The sequence below is a fragment of the Lissotriton helveticus genome, chromosome 10, assembly GCF_964261635.1.
Source record: "Lissotriton helveticus chromosome 10, aLisHel1.1, whole genome shotgun sequence".
Taxonomy (NCBI): domain Eukaryota; kingdom Metazoa; phylum Chordata; class Amphibia; order Caudata; family Salamandridae; genus Lissotriton; species Lissotriton helveticus.
The window spans coordinates 684,152,510-684,175,046 of NC_136071.1; the positions used below are offsets into that span (position 1 = coordinate 684,152,510).

The 22,537-nt window shown below is 51.1% G+C and overlaps 1 protein-coding gene across 1 annotated transcript in view; it reads left to right on the plus strand.

Moving 5' to 3' along the window:
• Positions 1–6,907: 6,907 nt before the first annotated feature.
• GALNT11 (polypeptide N-acetylgalactosaminyltransferase 11) overlaps positions 6,908–22,537 on the plus strand; it is a 339,938-nt gene continuing 324,308 nt past the window's right edge. The window contains exon 1 of the mRNA XM_078663224.1: positions 6,908–7,064. The gene's annotated coding sequence lies outside the window, so the exon portion shown is untranslated. The remainder of the gene's footprint in view (positions 7,065–22,537) is intronic.

The window sequence follows — 22,537 nt, forward strand, 5'->3', positions numbered from 1 at the left end:
GGGGGGCCACTAGGCCGCTCCCGACCTGGTGCCCCAGGTAGACCACTGACCCTTGTCCGATCTGACATTTGCTGGCTTTGATGGTGAGGCCCGCTCGACGCAGGGCCATCAACACCTCCCAGAGGTGTTGTAGGTGTTCGGTCCAGTGGGAGCTGAACACCGCGATATCATCGAGATATGCGGTGCTGAATCCCTCCAACCCGGCCAGTACCTGGTTAACTACCCTCTGGAAGGTGGCAGGGGCATTTTTCATTCCGAAGGGCATCACCCGGAAGTGGTAGTGGCCATCCGGGGTGGAGAAAGCGGATCTCTCCCTGGCCCCCTCCGTGAGTGCGATTTGCCAGTACCCGCAGGTCAAGTCGAAGGTGCTGAGATAGCGAGCAGACCCAAGGCGATCAATGAGCTCATCTGCTCGGGGAATGGGGTGTGCGTCGGTTCTGGTGACTGCGTTGAGCATGCGGTAGTCCACACAGAACCTCATCTCGGGAACAGCCCCGGGGGCGGCCGCCTTCGGAACCAGGACCACGGGGCTGGCCCATGGACTGTCAGAGGCCTCGACCACTCCCAGGGCTAGCATCTTGGAGACTTCGGCCTTGATGCAGGCCCGAACTCGGTCAGGTACGCGGTAGGCTCTGTGCCGTACCGGAAGGCTGTCCCCGGTGTCCACATCGTGGACGCACCATCCGGTGACGCCGGGGATGAGCGAGAAAAGGTCAGAGAACTGTCCCAGCAACTTGCGACAGTCTTCGCGTTGCTCGGGGGTGAGGGAGGAGGAGAGACTCACTCCCTCTACGGAGCCATCTTTTTCCTTCGCACACAGGAGATCGGGGAGAGGCTCCGTGTCCTCTTCCGCTCAGTTGTCGGTGGCGAGGAGCAAACCCAACTCGGACTGAACGAAGTGGGGTTTGAGGCGGTTCACATGGAGGACCCTCAAGGGGTTCCGGAGAGACTGCACATCTATGAGATAGGTGACTTGGCTCTTGCGTTCCACCACTTTGAAGGGTCCGGTCCACTTGTCCTGAAGGGCACAAGGTTCTACCGGAACCATCACCCAAACCTGCTGGCTGGGCTGAAACTCAACCAGAGTGGCATTCTGGTCATACTAACGTTTCATTTCTTCTTGGCTTGCCTCGGCAAGCTCCCGGAACCTCCGGGTCTGGTTCCGGAGGGCCAGAATGTATCGAAACACATCTGGGGGTGGATCCTGGGGTGCCGCTTCCCAACCCTCCTTGACCAGGCTGAGGGGTCCCCGGACGGGGTGCCCGTAGAGCAGCTCAAAGGGGCTGAACCCCAAGGATTTTTGGGGGACTTCCCGGTAGGCGAACAGGAGGCAGGGTAGGAGGACGTCCCACTTGTGCCTCAGGGGCTCCTCGAGACCCATGATCATTCCCTTGAGGGTACGGTTGAATCGCTCAACCAGGCCATTACCTTGGGGGTGGTATGGGGTGGTGAACTTGTACGTCACCCCACACTGTTGCCACAGGGACTTCATGTATTTGGAGATAAAGTTCGTTCCTCGGTCTCTCACCACTTCTCGCGGGAATCCCACCCGGGAGAAGATCCCCATGAGGGCACGTCCCACTACGGGGGCCGTCACCGTCCGGAGGGGAATGGCCTCGGGGTACCGGGTGGCATGATCCACCAAGACGAGGATGAACCGGTGGCCTAAGGAGGTCCGGGGGTCCAGGGACCTCACGATGTCTATTCCCACCCGTTCAAAGGGGGTACTGACCACGGGGAAGGGTTGGAGAGGAGCCTTGCGCTTCCCTCCGCTCTTCCCGCTGGCCTGGCATGTGGGGCAGGACTTGCAGTGGGTCTCCACATCGGCGCGCATACGGGGCCAATAAAAATGAGTGACCAGGCGGTGATAGGTTTTGTCTTGGCCCAGGTGTCCCGCCAGGGGCACATCATGGGCCAGGTTCAGGAGGAAGCCGCGGAAACGTAGGGGTACCACCAGCACCCGGGCTGACCCTAGTTCGGCGGACTTCTGTTCACTATACAAGAGGCCATTTTCCCAATATATAAAGTGGGAGCTGGACTGGTCGCCGGCAACCTGGGCGGCGGCCTGCTGCCGCGGCCCAACTAGAGAAGGACAGGAGGTCTGTTCCAGGCAGAATTCCTCTCGGGAAGGTCCTCCTTCCTGGCGCCACTGGGATAACTCAGGGAGGTCGTCCAAGTTCGGGGTCTGTTCGACAGGAGGGCCTAGGGGGCCTGCGTTGGGGTCAATTTCTTCGCCGGGGGGTAGTTCGAGGACCTCGGGTCGCTCGCTGCCCTCCGGGTCGTCAGAGACCGGGCTAGGGGTCTCTGGTTCCACCCCCCCAGGGGTGGACATCCTGGCAGTTATGGCTTGTGTGCTCACGCAGGCCCATTCGGGCAGGCCCACCATCTCTATGTGAGTCCTTCGCTCCACCTGCTTCCAGGAGGGGCTCTCCAGATCGTTGCCCAGTAGACAGTCCACGGGCATATCGGTGCGGACCGCTACCCGTAAGTCACCGGAGACTCCCCCCCCACTCAAACGGGACCTGAGCTATTCGGCAGGTGCGGACGGAATTGTCGGCTGAGATCACCCTGCAGGAGGCGTGGGGGATAATCTGGTCTTCTGTGACTAGGTGACATCGCTCTGCGGTGATGCTTGCTCCTGTGTCTAGGAGGGCCCCTATGCGGTGCCCGTTGATGGTCACCTGTTGGCGGTACTTCTCAGTGTTGTCGGGCAGGGGAGCTCCTGGGACCATCTCCCTATCCCCGAGGGAGACTAATGACATGGCTGCTGGTTCCCACCCCTCTGGGTCCTCTATCTCTTCCTCTTCTAGGGCCACTGTGGCTATCTGGCGCGCGGGGGGACTCACAGCAGCGGGTTTCCTGATCAGGGGGCATTGGGGATCACTGGCATAATGCCCTGGTTGCTGACATCTGTAGCAGGCTACGCTGGCTCGGGGTCCCTGTCTGCCTGAGGGGGGCCCTGCCCTAGTCACGGGAGGAGAGCTTCCGGACTGGTTTTGGGGGGGGTACGCTGGGGCCCAGACTGGGACCCTCGCTGCCTACCTTGACCTCCCCCTCCTCTATGGCGGAAAGATCCTTGTTCGTTTCGGCCATAGTCCCCCACGGGCCCCCTAGGGACTCGGGTGTTCACCCAACGATCGGCCTCGACAGCAAGCTTCTGTGGGTCTGTCAATTTGCTGTCCAGAAGGTGCTGTCTCAGTTCCACAAAGCAGTTTGTGGATAGGTGTTCGAAGGCGATGAGGTTGAATAGTCCTTCAAAGGTGGTCACCTTGCTGCCCTTGATCCACCCTTCCAAGGCCCGGCTGTAGAAATTCACGTATTCTACCCATGTGGTGCCGGGGAGCTTCTTGCAGTCTCGGAACTGCTGCCGATACATCTCGGGAGTGAGCCCATATCGGGATAGCAGAGCGTCCTTCATATGTGTGTAAGAGGTCATGACGGTGGAGGGCAGGTCCAGCATGGTGTCTCTTCCCTCACTGAGGAAGCGCCCCCACAATCCGGCCCCCCAATCCTTTTCGGGCAACCGGTGGGAGGTCATGGCGACCTCGTACGCTTTGAACCACTGCTGGATGTCATCTCCCTTGTAGTACTCTTTTACTACATCCTTGGGGATGTGTACTTTGGCCTCCACCGGGGAAGGGGTTTCTCGGTTCCCCGGGGGTCGGGTCTCTTCACTTCTTGCTTTCAGCTCAATTTCCTTTAGGCTGCGCTCATGCTCGAGCTGGAGTTTCTTTCCCTCATGCTCCCTCTGGAGCTTCTTTTCTTCTAGTTGCCCTTGTAATCGCAATTGTTCGACGGCCAACTTTTTCTCGGCCAGCTTGAGCTCTCCTTCTATCTTGAGGCCCACTAGCTCAAGCTCGTGGGTTCGGGTTCGCTCTCGGTCTGTCAGCTCCTCTTGCGACAGACCCCTTTCCGTGCTGGGACTCCGGGCCAGGGAGTCGGTTCTCTCACCTTCCTGGGCGCTGGGTTCGGTATGCGGCCCTCCCTCTCCGCCGTTTCCTTCTGGTGGGGCGAGGGGGGCCCCGGACTCTACCCAGGCTGTTAGGGCTTTCTGGAAGTCTTCCTTGGTGCTCAAACCTGTGGTAGCTATGTGAAGTTCCTTGCAGAATTGTTTCAGTTCTCTGTGGGTATAATCCTCCAAAAGGTCCTTTTGGAATGTGGGCTTCTCGCTCGTTCCAGTGGAACTCATGATTGCTCTTTTCTTCTGTTGTTCTTGTGTCTTCGTTCAGGTAGTGTGTCAGTCGTTTTCCTGTACGGTCTCTAGACGTAGGCTCTTATCCCATCGCTTGCCACCAATGTTAGAAGGGTCGATCCCAGAGGGCCAGGATATGCTCTCCAGACCACTCCGTGACCCACCTCTCCCTGGAATACAGCCGAGTCCTAACGTGAGGTCCTCGCCGGGGAGGACTCCGGGTCTAAGATCGTACACACTGAGCTCACACCACACTTATGAACGGACACCACACCGTGAGTTTCCGTAAGCAAGTTCTTTATCACACAGGAGAGTTTTAGGCAAAATTAACACATATTTACAAGCGATCGAGGGATCGTAAAGTCTTGGTTGTAAGGAGTAGGGAAGCGGGACAGTCTCAGTATTAGGCCAGTACGATGCGTACCCTGCGCACAGCTCTCAATCCTCGAGCTGGGGGATACGGAAGATGGAGGTCGTACTGGCTGCTCCACTCACTTCTTCTCGAGCCAGGTCGTGTTGGTAGCGTCGATGGTCCAGCCAGACCAGAGTACTCCTCGAGACGCGACGAGGTCAGCAGGGCTCGATCCGGATCGAACAGTGTCTGTCAGTTCTTGAGGAGCCGCGACGACGTCAGCAGGGCTCAGGGCGTTCAACGAATGTCCTTAGAGTTCAAGGATGAACCGCGAGGAGGTCAGCAGGGCTCCGAGGTTCCAGTTCCTTCTTCACGAGGATGAGCTGCGACAGCGTCAGCAGGGCTCGATAAGTTCCAAGTTTCAGTCTTCTCCCCAAGGGTTGAGCCGCGATCAGTTCAGCAGGGCTCTCTTGTCCAGGATACAACTGCCCGCTAGTTCTTGGGCGGGCCTTGATATAGCGCAGTGGTCCTTTGATGTCCGGACCCTCGCAGGCGGAGATCTCATGCCTCTGGGCTGGTTGGCGGAGTGTTCCGTCGGCTGGCCCTTTGATTCTTTTGAAGATGCGTCCGGGGATTCCCAGACGCCCAGCAGGGTCTGGAGCCAGCTCTCGGGGAGGCCAGAGGTGCGATCGAAACCAGCCCACGGGGGAAGGCCAGAGGTGTGAGAGAAACCAGTCTCCCAGGGGAGGCCGGAGGTGCAATCGAAACTCTTTGGTCCTATCTCACTCAGGGGGCCCTCTACCCCCCAGCGGGCATGGCGCGTCTGCAGCCTAAGTTTCGCTGGGACCGGGGTCAGGCAAGGGCTATGGAGTCAGGGACCTCGGGAAGGGTAATGGCGGCCGGTGGCCCTGTGGGGTGATGCAAGTTCTGGGCGCCCGGTACCGGGAGGAGCATGCGGGGAAGGTTGTCCGTTGGTAGGGTCGTGTAGGGAGCGGGGCAGACATGGAAAGGGATGACCAGGGATTTTTGGGGTACAGGGCTGGGCTAACGGGCCGCTGAGGAACGGGGGGAACCATGCCACAAGGCCAGGTCCAACAGTGTTAAAGACAGGGGCACTGCTTTCAGAGTCTTTGGCTCCTAAGGGGGACCCCAATCACCAGCCAGCTCTTTCACAGGAGCGCAACATTTCCATGCTCCCCCATCTGACCAAAGCTTCCATTCCAGACGACCGACCCCGGTGCCTCACAGAGGATCACACAACACCACACAGACACACACCAGACACACACACCACACACACCAGACACACACACACACACACACACACACACACAACACCACACACACACACAACACAAACACACAACACTACACCACCAAACACAACACCACACCACCACACACACACATAACACCACACACATAACACTACATACATAAGACCACACACATAACACCACACACACCACACACACAACACCACACACACAAACACACACTCGCCACCACACACTCGCCACCACGCACTCACCACCACACACTCACCACCACACACTCACCACCACACACTCGCCACCACCACACTTTCACCAGGCACACACACCACCAGCCGTCGGTGCACACTTTCAACAGGCACACACAACACAAGCCATCACTGCACGCTTTCACCAGGAACACACACACACACGCACACCACCAGCCATCAGTGCACGCTTTCACCAGGCGCACACAACACCAGGCGTCATTGCACGCTTTCACCAGGCACACACACCACCAGCCATCTGTGCACGCTTTCACCAGGCACACACACCACCAGTTGTGAGTGCACGCTTTCACCAGGCACACACACCACCAGTTGTGAGTGCCACGCTTCCACCAGGCACACACACCTCCAGCCAGCACTGCACGCTTCCACCAGGCACACACACCACCAGCCATCAGTGCACAATTTCTACAGGCACACACACCACCAGCCACCAGTACACACATCAATTGTTCATGCTTCCACAATTAACTATTGTAGCCATCGCAGTATAGCACACTTAACTTTTAAACATATTCATCTAAAGCGCAGCATCCCACCATATCTACAATTCCAATCCAACCCACATAATTCCACTACACACCACATGCATACACTCCATAACACATGGCAAAAAGACATTGCCATTTACAATGCCATTAGCTCAAACTCAAATAAATCCGAGACCTATTGCATTCCCAATGCTTGTTTTTAATACAAGTACATACATTGAAAACTCATTCTGTAAACGGTGTCTGAAATTCTCTTAGCCGGTCGTTGTCGTTTTGTGGGTGTATTTTGTTAGGGGCATCTTTTCATGGGCTGCTGAGCTCGTTTTCCCACTCAAGTCTCTGGAAGCAGCAGTCTGCTCACTGCCATGTAGAGTGTTTGTCGGTGGACACTGCTGGGTGCGGGCACCTGGCGCGCGAGCCCTGGTGGATGCGTAATGTTGCCAGTCTGAGGAGGGTGAGAAATCCTGCCAGGGTGCCTATCTGCGGGTAAGTGATGCTTGCATGGACCTGCCAGCGGACAACCCTCGTGCACTGCAGTTCTTCAGGCGGGACACGAAGTGCAACGTAGGCAGCACACGGGGTATGCAGGAAGGGCAGCACAGGCCCTGTCCTTTGAAAGTAGGGGCACAGACAGTAACACAGATAGGTCCACGGGTGAACAGCGCCGGGCTCTGCAGAGGCGGATAGGGGTATGCGGCACTGGCAGATGCTGGTGCAAGGTGGCGCGCATTGACAGCAGCAGGCGGGCACTGCAACCGTGAGGCGACAGAGCTATATGCAGACACACATTCAGATAACAGCACAGGGGGATCGACGCAGGCAGCAGGAGCATGCAGAAGCGGGCACAGGCATGCTCACATGGGCAGCATCACAAGCAGAGACCTGCAAAGGGATACAGGAGGTGAGGTGAGGTGAGGTGAGCCACGGGAAAACTAACTGGTAGAGACTACAAAAGGGAGAACAACATGGACCGATTCACAAGCTGGCAACCGACACAGGTAGAGCCACATGGGTAGCAGCACAGAGTACCCTACGACGACTAGGCTCTGGAACTCTTTGCCATTAACACTTAAGACAGAAACCAATCTCTTAAGATTTAGAAAGGGCTTAAAAAATTGGCTATTTCGATGCTGATCCTCTGGCAATTCCATACAGTCCTCTCTGTTTGACGGTAGCGCCTAGACACCTCTGGGTATGTGTAGCGCTTTATACATTTTTCATTTCATTAAGACTGACACAAATACCCATAGGAGCAAGAGGAACAAAAGTACCGTAGGGATAATAAAGACACTCAGGCCATGTGTATGCAACATTTTAGTCTTATCAACACAGGGCAGAGGAGGTGTCGTAGGAATAGGGGAGTAGATGAGATCAGACACTGTCAAGTGGTGGTCCACAGTGGCTGTAGAATAGGGGCGTGACTGTCAAGCACATGTTCACAAATACGTGCAGCAACAGGTACAGAAAAGCACTTGAATATACACAGAGACTGTATTGTATTGCAACATGTAGCCTTTTGTGGGGTGCTGAATCGCTTGCCTACTTGGGTAGCATGCTACACCATGTAAGGCTTGTTGTCTTTAATATGATCCAATGTAGGAAGTGTTTCTGTATCATGCGTGATGACCAGCGTGGAGCAGTTATCGTGTTCTGGAACACAGCGCTTAGCAGGCTGATGAATGAAGATGTGTAAGAGAAAGATGCACAGTTTAGGGTTTCTATAAGTTGGCAGCTTTGAACAGCACTGCAGGTCGCTTTATGGTATTTCCTATGATCATAGTCCACTTAGTTGGTAACTGCATTGGCTTGTCAATTCGGAGATATTTTGTTTACATTTTATGACCCTGAGCCGGCACACGTTGGAAGGAGAGATCTGCTGGGATGTGCTTTGTAAATATCACCCCATACCTGATTGTCATTGTGAAATGTTGTTGGGATGGGAAAGTCCTTCGCGTGGTGACAGATATGATCCCCTAGACAGAGTGCCCAAGCTGCAACAATATCTGGATCACTGGTGCTGATTTGTGGTCATGAACGATCTTCAAACATGCGTGTGCGCTATGCCCTAGGCCTGTCTCACGAATTGCAGTCTTGCTTAGACCGGAAGGGTGGTCCAAGCGCCAACCTTATAAGTGGTAAAGGGCTACTGCCCTGACCGAAGAGATAAATAGCACGAGCACAGTGGTGGCAGCATACAGTGTTTTAGTAATGATGATCAGCATTGTTAACATGCCTTTTCACCAGTGTAACTGGAGTGGGGCCTAGCAGCCCACTCATTTAAAGATCGGCTGCTGTGCGCTTAACTCATTCCTGGCCTAGATGGTATTATCAAGTTGCGCAGTCCAGCGTACATGTGTGCATGCTGTGCTCTATGTGTACCTGTGAGAGGTACAATACATGAAGATCTGTGTGTTCCATATAGGAAGCCCAGAGTCTTGAGGAAGGAATGTGGAAGAGCCCCTGATACAGATTTGTAGATTGCTAGATTCCTAAGAGCTCGATGGGACACACGCTGGAGGAAGGTAGAGTCCAGCTCTCCTGTACACTTCAAAAGGGCTCTTTATTCTGAAAAGGTCACTGTTCAGTGGGGCCTGAGCACACTTCAAGATTGAGATGGGGCTGATAACGGAATCATAAAGAGTGGTACTGGTGGGCTTTATTAGCTTTTGTTAGGCATATTTCAGTGAGGCTGACATTCAGGTATTATCCAAAAGTAACTTCAGTGGCCTGTGTTCTGGGCCTATTTGGGTTGGAGTTGCTCCTGTTGTGTCAGGCTACTTCCCGGGCAGGGGACAGAAGAGAGGAATCGGTACTTCAAAGCAGGCATCCCCTGCAACACAAACTTCAAAGCATGAGAGACTGCAGCCTGGATTTACTAATCTATCCTGTAATGCAAGCAAGGCAACTTGATGCGCTGTATTGCATGGAAGTGAGAGGGCAAAAATGTGTCTTATGCACTAAGATGTGGCACACTTGTGCTTTCTCATTGCACTGGTGCACTTTAGGCAGCCTAAAGCAATGCAGACACCTTTGCACCATGGTAGGATTGTTTTTGCGCAGGAAGGCATACCTTCTTGCACAGAAGCAATCCATAGAGGCTTATTTCTCTTTCTATGTGTGTTGCAGACTGCATCACACTTGCAAAACGGAAACACGAGGAGAAATTAAGATATTCTCCTCGATAAGCCTCTATTGGGTAGGTGCACCATTTTGGCACAAACCCAGGTTTATTGCCTTTAGTAAATCTGGGTTTTCATCAGAATGCATGGGTGGATACATGGGAACATGCGAACAAACGCCTAGGCACACATAAAAGAGAGTAAAGATCGTGTAGTCTCAATATGTAACAACAAATCAACAAGTATCTTTGAGATGAAAGGAAAAGGTCTTAGGTGGATCAAGTTGAATCTTTTAATCCTTTTCAAACGTTAAAGCACTGTGGAACAAGCCAGCCGACACGTGTTTAGTCGCACATTGGAGAATTGCTCCGCAACTTCTTCAGGGCTGTGACAATGTCTATTGATCTGTGAGAGCACTCGGCCGGTGATAATTCCAACCCGGACGGTCTAATAGGTCAACGGGCGAAGTGTCAATGATTGTGGAAATACAGTTTTTAGTAATGGACGAAAGCTCCTCAATTTGGTATTTTCCAGCAACCGTTTTATGTTAGTCTTTTAGCCTGCCACCTCGGCACATATAATGTGGCCGCTTCATCTGCACAAGGAAATGTTGATACATCAAATGACCCCAGAGAATATGTTTGTACTCCTGGAGGGAGCAAGGTCCAGCGGGGTATCCTTGTGAGTGGAACTCTGCAACAAGGTGCAGGATTACCTGCTGTTGCACAGGTCGGGCCTTTGCCTGTGTGTGGACTAAAGTTGGTGACCCCATATGCCAGAGTGGGCCACCGTGAAGAGCAAGGGCTGTCGTCCTGGTGCACCATATGGCAAGCAGAAGGACTGTTGCGGAGTGCATTGTGTGACCCCTGAGGAAGCAGCGGGTTCTGACCCATGTGTCCACAGCCATGGCTGAAGCTGAGTGACTGCACCCATTCTGACAGCAGGATCCAAGAAACTCACTACATCATTCAAAAGAGCCCAGCAGATGACCAGCCTCCTGGTGTGCAGTGACAAGACTACAGCTCATCGCCGGCGGCTGGTCTAGTCCACTGTGATGTCCGATTGCTGAACGCCCCGAGGCCTCCGTAGTGCAACCTAAGCTGGAGCAGGTAAGACTGGTCACTGGACCAGATAGCCCAGGGGGACCTTGCTCTTCTTCATAGCACTGGAGCACTATGTCTTCAAAAAGCCATAGTGGAGCTTCTAAGACGGACTCGTAACAGAGCCTAACCTAAAGTATCATAAATGAGGACTAACCACTGCAGGTTGACAGGGAAGTGGGATTCACGCCTCTGCCCGGACTGTGCTGGACAGCCGACTTTAGCAGGGCTGTGTATATTGTTTGTGTGTGTCCTACTTCCGTTTTGTATTTATATATAAATACTATTTTTATTTAAATAAAGGTGAATATCTGCTTTGATATTAATTTATTGGGGTTGCTGGATGTATTTTGAGTCATGAGCCTATATTCACCCTGCACTTACCTTCCAATTTGAAAGAAAACATAGAGGTGGCTGAGCCAGCTAATATATAGACCGAGCTGGGCCACAGTCAAGCCAGGGTCTGGCCTGGCTCTAAGAGCCTTAGCACGAGCTGAGCTATAAAAAGATTTTGGTTGTGAATCATCTAACAAATATCATGTAAAAATATGATAAAAACACTTAATTTTTTAAGTAATTTTTTTAACATTAGTGTTTTGTTTTTAGGAAGATTTATTGAAAGTAATTGTTTCCCAACCATTCAAGAAGACCCAAATCCCCCAATGATATTGCCACCAGAGAACCAAGAAATGGCTTTGTCGTGTAGACTGTATGTGGGCGATGTCATTACATGTGAAGCTTCATTATTGCTTATTCAACAATATATAAATGGAGCTATTTGTATAGCACACATTCTGAACAGAGTTATTTCCAAACTGGCGCTCCAAGACAGTGAGGCACTGTGAAATAAAAAGATTTGCTTTGGCTCACATATTTTGGTCAAGTGAGGAAGTGGGGATTTGATACAAAGATTTCTTTGTTATAAATTGAGCAATTAGGCCTCTAAATGGATTTTATCTTCAATTTCCAGTTAACAACAAATTTGCCCTTTTGAATCAATCTAACACTAGGGGCCTGATAACCAGTATAGGTGCTAATTATTGCACCTGCTATTGATAAATAGCAATACCAGGGGAATGTTATTTATCGGGTGCGATAAAAAGCAGCTATTATGAGTTTGTGTGCACTAACTTGCAGATTTTGTTGTTTAACGCACACAAATTCCAATGATACAGTAAATACCATTATGCTTTCACACCGTTAAAATTCGGCAGGTTTGACCTGCCGAAATTTAAGGACAGTTGAGTTATTTATCACATCTGATAATTATCAGATACGTTAAATACCTTTCCACTTGTAATTCCCACCAGTGTGAAAACATGTTTTCGCACGGGTCAGAAATACACAGAACGATTCATAATCAATCCCTAGGTATGTGAAAATCCATAAGGGAAGACAGTGCACTTTAGCTTGTGTTGTTGGTATCCTTGGCTTCCTTCTCCTTCACAAAAACAGACTTTTAGGAGCTGCTCAACACCATAATTTATAATGTTAGCAAAACAAAGCAGCCCACAGAGGTTCATCTAGTTCACAGGTCTCCATCAAGCACATGCAAAGTGCAGGTCATTTGTTTATGGAAACCCCAATCCTTTACAAACCAATGGATGGTCTATAGCGAGAACAAGCACATGTCCTGTCTGCTCTGTATCACTTGTCTGGACACTTCCGGTGTTTCAGAAAGCCCACAGCGCTGTAGGGGCCAGGCGAGCGGCAAATGACGTCAAAAGGCTAAGCTCTTAAGTGGGCTGGGTCCCGCCGGCGATGTGCACCAGCAGTTCTAAAAAGCTGGTGTCGAGAGGGGTTCCTATCAGGCTCTCCATTTCTGCCCCCACCCTCAGGGTGAAAATAAAACTTAACTCTGCAGCAATGCCACCCTTCACTGCCTTTGGGGTAACTTCGAAGAGACTCGTCAAAGCTCTTTCACAGTCTCATAATTTCAGAGCTGAAGTATTGTCATATTATATTCAACAAAGTCATAGTTGTTGCTTATGCAACTAGCAACCATCGGCAAAGCCAATAGTTTTGACTTGGTCTAGGTGTAATATTACTTGTGGTTATATATCTGGAGGAAATGACAAGTAATGAGAGAACCTCGGGTTGCACCGTAGTCCGTCATCGCGCTCGAGCCTTCAGTGGCTTGCCCTGCTCTCTACAGCAGCTTCGGTTTTCATTCCTGAACCGTCATTCTACCACTCAACGCGCCTAGGCCAGCTGGACTCATAGGATGCGTTTTTGTGATATTTTACAGTTTCATCTCCAGCAGCTGTCGCGCACTTTAACCATGACATCATTAGCGGAGTAGGATCTCTGCATTGGGAGGGAGGGGTGGGGAGGAGGGGTGGGGGGGGGGGGGGGTGGTGAGCAGACCACCAAACCAAAATGAGGGTGTGAAAAAGGCTGCTTTATTGAAACAGGTGCATATTCACAACAATACAACCCTGGCAAACGCCTTACAAAACTAACCTCACTAATTAAACTATTACCTTAAAACCCCAAACGTCAGGCCCGCCCCTAATACGTCACAATCCCCGCCCCCACCCTGCACAACATAATTACAATTCAAACAATACAAAAACCTGCATAATCATTTAAACATAATCCCAACCCAAAAGCATAACATCACATTCCCAAATTGCCCCCCAACAACTTACGTTAACCAAAACAGTGTAACCACCCCACGAAACATCTATTTAAACTTCTCCAGCCATAGCCCCATTTTAACAAAAACCCAACAACCTTCATGTCCCTCCTGTCAAAGAACCCCCAATTTCCGCCACCCAGAAAAGAGGGGGAAAGAATTACACCCCTCTCTTTCTGCCCCCCAAAAACTACACAGCAAATGACCACCTAAGCTTCAACCAAGAAGATTCTGAATTTTCAAACACCTGGAAAGTACCTCTCTCAATTCCAATAAATATAAATCCATCCCAATTCGAGACAAATGAACTCCATCGCTGCGAAAAAAACTCCAAAGTGTCATACCGAATGTCCTTATGAGACACCCGCCCAAAACCTAAATCCCTGCAAAAACGAGAGACCTCTAAATTTAATTTCCTGCGCGCTTTATCAACTGCCCTAGGCTTAATCGCACCCCTCCAAGATCTATGGGGGACCAGTTCAGTCCACAAAACATGACAGCCTGACCACTGTTGTTTTATGAGGGAAAGATCTTTCTTCATAGTTCTCAAAAGAACCACCCCTTTTACCCCACAAAGATCATTTTCACCGAGGTGTAGAAGCAAGACATCCGGACAAATACCTCCTACCAACCAGGAATTCAAAGCAGGAATAAGCTCCCTCCAAATCATGCCCCCCTTACCCTTCCAAACAATATTAAACAATCGAGCATTGAAACCAAGCGTAAGACCAAAATAACTTTTTTGAGCTTGAGCTTCCGCACGCCTTATGAAGGAATGCCCAACAATCCAGATCGTCATAACAGATGAACGGGGGCCGGCCACAGAACCTGAAAAAGAAAAGCAGCATCAAACTTTAAGGAAACGTAGCAGACGCATGCGCAGCACCAGGATCATTCCGCACATAGCGCTGAAAGCAGTTGGAAGACCATCGCCCTAAAGACATAATATCCTGCTGCGACCAACCCCTATTATGAGCCTCCGTTGCCGCCCCAATCCTGAAGGAATGTGTACCATAATGACTTTCATCCAAACCAAGAAAACGCAGAGCTTTTCGCAGCACCATGCGCAGTTGATATTCAGTCACCCTAGAACCATCCAAATGTTGAAAAACAGAGACCTCATCAGCCGCCCCCGAACAAGCCCTCAAACGCCTAGCCCACCGCAAAGGGCACGTCTCAGAAGGAGAAGATGCCTCTAGCCAAATACCCTTCCCTGTGCCCCCAATTTCCGCCACCCAGAAAAGAGGGGGAAAGAATTACACCCCTCTCTTTCTGCCCCCCAAAAACTACACAGCAAATGACCACCTAAGCTTCAACCAAGAAGATTCTGAATTTTCAAACACCTGGAAAGTACCTCTCTCAATTCCAATAAATATAAATCCATCCCAATTCGAGACAAATGAACTCCATCGCTGCGAAAAAAACTCCAAAGTGTCATAACGAATGTCCTTATGAGACACCCGCCCAAAACCTAAATCCCTGCAAAAACGAGAGACCTCTAAATTTAATTTCCTGCGCGCTTTATCAACTGCCCTAGGCTTAATCGCACCCCTCCAAGATCTATGGGGGACCAGTTCAGTCCACAAAACATGACAGCCTGACCACTGTTGTTTTATGAGGGAAAGATCTTTCTTCATAGTTCTCAAAAGAACCACCCCTTTTACCCCACAAAGATAATTTTCACCGAGGTGTAGAAGCAAGACATCCGGACAAATACCTCCTACCAACCAGGAATTCAAAGCAGGAATAAGCTCCCTCCAAATCATGCCCCCCTTACCCTTCCAAACAATATTAAACAATCGAGCATTGAAACCAAGCGTAAGACCAAAATAACTTTTTTGAGCTTGAGCTTCCGCACACCTTATGAAGGAATGCCCAACAATCCAGATCGTCATAACAGATGAACGGGGGCCGGCCACAGAACCTGAAAAAGAAAAGCAGCATCAAACTTTAAGGAAACGTAGCAGACGCTTGCGCAGCACCAAGATCATTCCGCACATAGCGCTGAAAGCAGTTGGAAGACCATCGCCCTAAAGACATAATATCCTGCTGCGACCAACCCCTATTATGAGCCTCCGTTGCCGCCCCAATCCTGAAGGAATGTGTACCATAATAACTTTCATCCAAACCAAGAAAACGCAGAGCTTTTCGCAGCACCATGCGCAGTTGATATTCAGTCACCCTAGAACCATCCAAATGTTGAAAAACAGAGACCTCATCAGCCGCCCCCGAACAAGCCCTCAAACGCCTAGCCCACCGCAAAGGGCACGTCTCAGAAGGAGAAGATGCCTCTAGCCAAATACCCTTCCCTGTGCCTCTCTGATCAGTTTTCGCGCGAGCCAGCCAAATGTGCAACCCTTTCTCGGAGAATCTAACGTCCCCCCACCCCACCCCACCCCACCCCAAAAGTAACTTTAGATCCCAACAATTCCGACACTCTAAAAGCACCGAAAAACATCCACACCATGAGAGTCGAAAAAAGACAAACCTCAAACTCATCCTAACAAACAGAGGGCAATGCTTGCAAAACACGGGCCAAGGTCTGCCATGACAAAGGTTGTCGGACCATCCGCTCCCTTCCCCGCTCCCTGGACCAACCCTCCAGCATACGTTTACCAACCTCCCCTGCAGAAGGAGAATAGCCTCAAAGTAATTTGCCCATGAACGCAATACCAGCCAATTTACCTGAAATTGTCACACGAGTCAAACCTTTATCCATCAAGTGAAGAATAAACTGCACCACATCCTCAGCACATCTCCAACCGGGTACGCGCCAGCAAGCTACAGACTCTAAAAACTCTTTCCAAGCTAATTCATATGCTGTCCTAGTGGAAACTGCCAGTGAACCTACCACCAACTGTAAGACCCTGTCTCTCCTACAGTCCAAAGGTGTTCTGGCATGGGGGTCGGCGTCCTGTCCGCCTCCGAGGCTAGCCCATGGAATCTCTCCCACTGTGAACGAGACAAAGCATCCGCAATGTCATTGTCCACACCAGGAATGTGCAAGGCCTTAAAACTGATGTCATACTTCAGGCACCCCAACACAAAGACCCCCAAGAGCTTCAAAATCTGGGCATCCCTGGCCGACTGCCTATTGATAATGTCTACCACAGCCTTATTATCAATGCGAAACAGGACTTTTTTGTGAGCAAGCTCATGACCCCACAAAGTCAAGGCAACCACTACCGGGAACAGCTCCAGAAATGCAATACTCCTGCCTCCGTTCTTCCACGGAGCAGGCCACTGTTCTGCACACCATCTGCCCTGCCCGTAAAGACCGAAACCATCACTGCCAGCAGCATCAGAAAAAATTTGGACTTCCCAGACCCAATCTTCTTCCCTGTACAGAGGAATTCCATTGAAAGAATGTAAAAAGGCTACCCACATCCGCAGATCCTCCTTAACCCCTGCTGATAAGCGAACATGATGGTGAGGTAAATAGTGTCCTGACAGAGCCCTACCCAAACGCCTGCAAAAGGTTCTGCCTGCCCTGACCACCCTGCAAGCAAAATTAAGATGGCCTAACAGCACTTGAATCTCTTTGACTGTCACTTTTGACTTAATCAGCATGGAATGTAAGAGTTCCAACATTTTAGCCTTTTTCTCCACCGGTAAACGTGCTTCCTTAGCATGAGAATCTATCTCAATACCCAAAAAAGACATGGTCGCGCAGGGGCCCATTGTCTTTTCCGGTGCCAACGGTACACCTAAGAAATCCATCAGAGTCTGGAATGTCCACAAAGCATTCTGACATGCCGAGGAATTGGGAGCGCCCACAAAAAAGAAATCGTCCAAGTAGTGTGTTACTAGCTGGTGTCCTGAACAATCAGTGAAAAACCATTGGAGAAAAGTGATGAAAGTCTCAAACAGTGCGCAGGAGATAGAACAACCCATTGGTAAAGCTTTATCAACATACCATTTCCCATGAAACTGAATTCCCAAAAGATCCCAATCCCCGGGATGTACTGGTAGCAAACGAAATGCAGATTTGATATCGCATTTAGCCATTTCGGCATCAGGGCCGGCAGTCACAACCAGGGCCATGGCCACATCCACTGAAGAATACGACACTGAAGCAGCTTCTTCATCAATGAAGTCATTAACCGAAGAGCCCTCCGGCCATGACAAGTGTTGAATTAAACGAAATTGCCCAGCCTCCTTTATTGGGACTACACCAATGAGGGAAACAATGAGATTCTCCAAAGGCCAATCATCAAAAGGACCTGCCATTCTCCCCTCTCGTACTTCTTTATCCAATTTGTCTTGCACTACAACTTTATGTTCATCGGCTGACAATAGATTTATGGACCACCGCCGCAGCCGCGGTCCTGTATAGCCAAGCCGAAAACCCTCCCGAAAACCATCCAGCAATAACTTACAAGCATCCACATTCCCATAATCCCTCAGAGCCACTGCTAACTGACCAACTTTAACCGGAGTACGAGCCTTTGGGCCCAGCTCCTGGAGTGCTCTCCCCTCCCCTATGAGGCTGAGGCTGCTGTGCAGGACCAGGGGCGTTGGTAGGCTGTTGTGACCATTGTTGACTCCCTGGTATCCGAAGTCCCCAACACCTCGCCAATGCATGTTTCCGTCCACATTGAGAAAATTCATGCCTGAACTTACAATATTCTCTGGGGCAGTGACCCTTGTTAAAATCCCAACAGGTCCCAGTGGCAGGTTGTGTGGACGTTGCTGTACCCACCCCTCCCCGGGTGGGCTTCCCCTGAAAGGGCCGGTAAATTAACGGCAAACCGCTAGCTGTAAAAATCGTTTTGCCACCAGCCGATGCACCCATAGTGTGTTGCCATAAGTCTGTGTCCAACTCCCCCCATTTTGCCTCAGGATCCCAAGCCAACCGTGCTCTGAATTCTTCATCATACTGCGCCCATGCAAAACCACTGCCAGTTATCTGCGCTTTTCTAATCACATCCATATACTTAAAAATGGCAACGCAGCGCTCAGGGAAATTTTCGCAGTATACGCTAGCATATATCAGAAATGCCGCTGTCCAATTTTCTATCTATATTTACAACAAGGGGTGGTGAGGGACAGAGTCTCTGAATTAAGCAGAATACTCTCACCCTGTCAAGAGATCAGGGCTAGATCCAACACCGTTTTTTAGCTCATTGCACCATCCCAGTTTCAGAACCTGGCTGTATGCAAATTAGTCTGTTCCTGTCCCAGTGCATGATGGGAACAGGGCAAACCAAACTACAAAAGCCAATTCTTACACTGGGAAGGAAACAAGCTTCCGGGGACCGGTTTCTGGCATTACAGCCGTCTTCGGCCGGCTTGCTTGAATCCTGATGGTGCAATGAGCAAGGGACTCATGTCTGAGTATACCCTTCCACGCTTAGGGTGGACAAAAATATTTACAACAAGGGGTGGTGAGGGACAGAGTCTCTGAATTAAGCAGAATACTCTCACCCTGTCAAGAGATCAGGGCTAGATCCAACACCGTTTTTTAGCTCATTGGCAGGTTGTGTGGACGTTGCTGTACCCACCCCTCCCCGGGTGGGCTTCCCCTGAAAGGGCCGGTAAATTAACGGCAAACCGCTAGCTGTAAAAATCGTTTTGCCACCAGCCGATGCACCCATAGTGTGTTGCCATAAGTCTGTGTCCAACTCCCCCCATTTTGCCTCAGGATCCCAAGCCAACCGTGCTCTGAATTCTTCATCATACTGCGCCCATGCAAAACCACTGCCAGTTATCTGCGCTTTTCTAATCACATCCATATACTTAAAAATGGCAACGCAGCGCTCAGGGAATTTTTCGCAGTATACGCTAGCATATATCAGAAATGCCGCTGTCCAATTTTCTATCGTCAAAGGAACCTTTGGGCGCTTAGCCAGCTCATATTCCTCTTCCTTAGACCCCTCCTTGGAGCGAACCTCTCTGTGCAAAAGCTTCAAAATTTCGACATACTCACCCCTCCAAATTCTTTCTTTAGTAGCTAACATCAAATGAGCGCCCAAAGGTTTCGTAACGCCCATGTACGGTAATTTCTTTATCTTAAGCTCCTTGCTATGTGGGGGATCTTTACCAACTTCTATGGGCTCAGTACCAGTGCTAGAATCAACCTTCGAACCTGCACCCCCATCAGTCGTACCCACCCCTTGATCTGTGACATAACGACCCTTGTGAAGCTTAATGTTCACACCTTCTGAAACTGGTTCACTACCCGTACCCACAGACACCATGTTTGGTTTGGCCCGTGGCACAGAACACTCACCTGGTTTTAATAGAGGAACTTGAGCCGGCCACACACTCCATGCCAGATGCTCCACATCGTCGACCGTCCGAGGAACCCTCACTGAGGGGCCGCTCTCTCGAGTAGGTCTGGGAACCGCAGTTGTCGAACGCACCACCACCGGTGCCTGTAAAACAGTATCAGAAACATGAAAATGCCCTCCCCTTGTACCCTCATCACGTAACTCGCCCTCCTCCGGGCTGTCATCATCATAATCCAGCACTAATGATTCCTCCAACCTAGGAGGGGCAAACATCACTGACGGACTTTGAAAACCAACATGGGCCTTACCAGCCCTGACTGAAACACGAGACGGGGGAGCCGACTGGACCCGTCTGTACTCCCCCAAACGTTGACCACCTTTGCACAACTTATCTAATGACAAATCTCTTCTATGATGAGATAAAGACGTTCGAGCCAGCGAGGACGCGCCGGACCTGCTTCTGCCGACCCCGCCGCGAACCTGAGAAAAGGAAGTTGGGGCCAGCGAGGACGCGCCTGACCTGCTTCTGCCGACCGCGACGAGATCCTGAGAAAACGATGTTGGGGCCAACGAGGTCGCGCCGGACCTGCTGCTGCTGACCGCGCCGAGATCCTGAGAGAAGGATGTTGGGGCCAACGAGGTCGCGCCGGACCTGCTTATGTTGACCGCGACGGGATCCCTCGCCGGTACGGGGTATGCCGCGCCAGGCTCCACCCTCCCTTCTCCTCGGTGCCACTGGGTCGCACTTCGCCCTACCGAGTCTGCCGCTCCACGACACTCCCTGACCTGTGAAGAAAAAGGCTGGACTGATGTGCCGGGACCCTTACTACCAAAACTTCCAAACATATCAATACCACTAGCTACACAAGACCTAGACTCCTGAAATTGCGTTTGACCAGCCTGCCGAAAAACAGACCCCGTAGACTGAACAGACAACACCTGCCGAGGAGGAGACGGCTCCACTACTTCATCATCACTACTCCAATCCAATAACTCCTGAACAATCTTAGACGCGGGACCTAAAACCTGCCCACTATGCCCCTCTTGCTGTGTAGCAGACAAAGACTTCTCCATCCTCCCAGAAGGTCTCCCCCCCCACAGGCAAGCCCGGAAACTTCAAAGTGCCCCCAAAGCCACTCAACATGTCAGTCCCCTCGATAGGTGCAACACCGCCCGCATCACGAACCCCCTCTGCCCAGGAAGGAAACACATCCAGACCCTCCCAAGACCTGGCACCCACCTGCTTACCGCCACTCCCTTGCAAAGAGGAAAAAACAACACCTTCAACAGCAGGCTCAACTAGCCCTTTACCTGACCCAGAAATATATGAAGGATTATACACCATATCACGACCAGCATCCTGTCCATGTGAAACCTCCCCAGCCCTCCTTTCAACCTGCGCCCACTCCCCTTCCCCCACAGAGCCACTGAGCACAGAAACCACCTCCCCACGAGTAGATACAGGAGGAGAAAATAACAGAGGGCTAAAAGGTACCAAGTCACCCCCAGAAACCAGCTGCCCAGCCTCCACCTTATCATGAATAGCATCATCCCTAAACAATTGCACCTGGGAAACACGAGCTGGCATAGAAAAACGTTCTCCCCCAGTCCCCTCCTGTAATGGCAACAAGTCCACCCTCTTAAAGGCACCATGAGCCCCCAGTGCCGACCGTTCGAAAAATTGCCCAACCGGCACTTCAGCCGGTAACACGCAATCCCCCTGCGCCTGCGGTGACAGAAATTCCACCTGCGCATGCGCGTCAACCGCCGGCGCTCCTCCCGCCGGCCCTTCAGGTGGGAAAACGGAGGCAGAAGCAGAGCGCTTCCTGCCTCCCCGCTTAACGGCCCGCTTGCCTCTCTCAGCGGGGACCGAAAGCGAAAGCACCGGCGGCACTACGGGTACAAGAGGAGCCGATGCCCCTCCCTCCCCCACTCCCGCCTGACTCAGTAAAGCTGCTCTGGCTTCCAACGGCACCACAAATCCAGGGGCCGCTCTCCTAGAGCGCGGGCGGCCCCTGTCACTTACCGCTTCCCGGCGATACCTCTTCGGGGACACACAAGCCGCGACCACCGCAGCAACCCCAGCTGAGGCCTGCCGCTGAGGACGCGACGGCCCAGCTGCATTCCCTATGACAAGATCCAGGCGTCCCGCTTCGCTAAGAAGGCGGATTGCCTCTAGCACACGATAGTCTTCACCCGACATGTCGAAAAATAACACTGAAACCTACACTTCAGAAACATTTTTTTAGTTAAGCTAAATGGACTCCCGGCCACCATGTCACCCAGCCTAAAATGGTGGCCGGGAGGAGGAAACAGGATACTATATAATTGGGCTCCCCCAGTAGGAAAAGAGGAGCCCAAAAGAAGCCCAAAACCAGCCCAAAAAGAGGCCTGCTCCCAAACCCCCCCCCACGCGCCCCTCCCAAACAGCCCGGGGGGGGGACCTCCCTGCAGTCGGCTGCCCCCCCAAGCCCCCCATGGAAAACGGCCTGGTCACATGCTACAGGGAGGGTACCCAGTAGCTCATATTTTTCATTTTGTGATTTTTTATATAGCGAATACAAGCCAGAGAAGAAGCGGCGCGCTATACATAAAAAAGTTTCTACTACTTACAAGCAAATTTCCAAGAGCAACAGTTTAAAGTTCTACGTGGGATAAGATGCTAACAAGAGGCATGTGTTAGATTACATTATGAGGTTTGATTACAGGATTAAAGACAGCCAGGTAACAGAGTAGAAATGTACCTTTTCAAAAACGAAACTTTCCGTATTTCTGAATTTCCCGGTGAGTACAAATCGAAGTTTAAAGGAAGTTTATTTGATATAAACATAAGATGAAATACAGTAAACAAAAAGTTACATATATGTAT